This window comes from Myotis brandtii, unplaced genomic scaffold, assembly GCF_000412655.1.
Source record: "Myotis brandtii unplaced genomic scaffold, ASM41265v1 scaffold1739, whole genome shotgun sequence".
Lineage (NCBI taxonomy): Eukaryota > Metazoa > Chordata > Mammalia > Chiroptera > Vespertilionidae > Myotis > Myotis brandtii.
This window is the reverse complement of record NW_005356433.1, coordinates 37,241-39,763: the sequence shown is the minus strand read 5'-3', so window position 1 is coordinate 39,763 and position 2,523 is coordinate 37,241.

Sequence of the window (2,523 nt, the reverse complement as noted above, 5' to 3'; positions counted from 1 at the left end):
CAGGATACAAAATTAACGCCAAGAAATCTATGGCATTTTTATACACCAATAATGAACTTACAGAAAGAGAGATTTAAAAAATTCCCATTTACCATTGCACCAAAAAAATTAAGATACCTAGGAATAAACTTAACTAAGGAGGTAAAAGACCTGTACTCAGAAAACTACAGGACACTGAAAAAATAGATAGAGGAAGACATAACAGATATAAGAACATACCGTGTTCATGGATTGGTAAAATCAACATCATTAAAATGTTCTTACTACCCAAAGCAATCTATAGATTCAATGCAATCCCCATTAAAATACCAATGGCATATTTCACAGACCTAGAATGAACTCTCCAAAATTTCATCTGGAATAAAAAAAGAGCCCGAATAGCTGCAGCAATCCTGAGAAAGAACAAAGTTGGAGGGATCACAATACCAGATATTAAGCTATTCTATAAAGCCATGGTTCTCAAAACTGCCTGTTACTGGAACAAGAACAGACATATAGACCAATGGAACAGAACAGAGAACCCAGAAATCGACCCAAGCCATTATGCTCAATTAATATTTGACAAAGGAGGCAAGATCATACAATGGAGTAAAGACAGTCTCTTCAGTAATTGGTGTTGGGAAAATTGGACAGATACATGCAAAAAAGTGAAACTAGAATATCAACTTACACCACACACAAAAATAAACTCAAAATGGATAAAGGACTTAAACATAAGACAGGAAACCATAAAATTACTAGAGGAATCCACAGGCAGCAAAATCTCAGACACATGCTGAAGCAATATCTTTACCAATGCAGCTCCTAGGGCAATGGAAACTAAGGAGAAAATAAACATATGAAACTACATCAAAATAAAAAGCATCTGCACAGCAAAAGAAACCATCAACAAAACAACAAGAAAGCCCACTGCCTGGGAGAACATATTTGTCAATGTTATCTCATAGTGTCTCTTGTCCTGGCTCCTTTCAGCTTGTCCTAACATTAGCTATGTAAACACAATAAAAGTTTGCTATTGTTATTGTTTTTATTTTTAAATACATTTTTTAATTGATTTTTTTTACAGAGAGGAAGGGAGAGGGATAGAGAGCCAGAAACATTAATGAGAGAGAAACATCGATAAGCTGCCTCTCGCTCACCCCCTACTGGGGATGTGCCCGCAACCAAGGTACATGCCCTTGACTGGAACCGAACCTGGGACCCTTCAGTCCACAGGCTGACGCTCTATCCACTGAGCCAAACCGGCCAGGGCTTGTTTTTCTTATTTGTTGTCAATACTTCTCAGCTTGCTGTTTGTCTTTTATATCTGTTAATGCTGTCTTTTGGGTTTATGGTGTGGAGCCTGAAAAGAAAGATTCATTTAATGTGTACCCTGAGAAGAAATTTATCTGTTGAGACGAATTCCTTATGGTCAACGGAGGGCCCAAATTGTATAAATGGTAAGACTCTAGTGGCCATTTGCTGGTAGGGGCTCCTCATGTACTTTGTATACTGGGAAGAACCTCAGACTGAACTCTTGGCTTCTCACAGTATGCTGTCTGAGTCAACCACTGAAGGAAATGTTGGCTTCAACTTTTTACCAACAGACTGAGACTGGCTCTTGTCTAATCAGAATTGCACAATTTGGATAGCTCATTTATATAAGATGGACCTAATTGATAAAAGATGGTCTCCTCTTTGTCTCCGTGGATCACAATTTAGGTTGCTACCTGAATGTGTGTCTCCTGGGCTGTAGCTCCTTTTTTGCTCAAATAAATGCTTTTTATTCTTTATTATAGTCTAAAATTAATTCTGTTTTACATTGGTCTTTTCTTTGTAATTTATTTATGTTAGGTGGCCGAAGGAGGAACACGCGAGGCCAGAGTGGTGAGGGATTACGAATTTATTCGATTATCCACACACCAGGTGGCTGAGCCTGGATGGCTCCAGTACCAAGTGAGGGGTGTCAGTGGCTTTTAAAGGAATTTTGGTGGGATTTTTCTGGGCAGAGACTTCTTTATGCATACCCAGAGAGGAAAGAATGGAATGTGGTCACCTCAAGCGAAAAGTGGTCTTCAGCAAAGGGAATATCCGTAGTGAAATGACCTGAAAAACCAGTTCCCGGGGGAAGGGTATCAACTCAATTGTTCCATCAAACCTAACACTTTCATCACTCTTAATCAGAGAAAGCCTTCTCCAATCTAGAGATTTAATAAATATTTGTTTTCTTGCAGTTTTAAAAAGGGTTGCTTTTGAACATTTGATTCTTTTTATTACTTTCATAACAATAAAATATTTTATTAAAGAATTAGTACATACTTGTATAAAATCTACATTTCTTAAATTGATCTGGAATCCATATTTAGTGTCATGAGACAAACATCTTTTTTACAATCAGATACTGAAGTTCCCCTAGCACCACTAATTGAACAATTCATCCCTTCCCCTCTGACTTTTGCTGCTATCTCCTCTTACAGGTGTTAAATTCACAACCATTTGCACCTAAAGCAAAGACAGGAAACAACCTAGTTTTCAAATAGAATG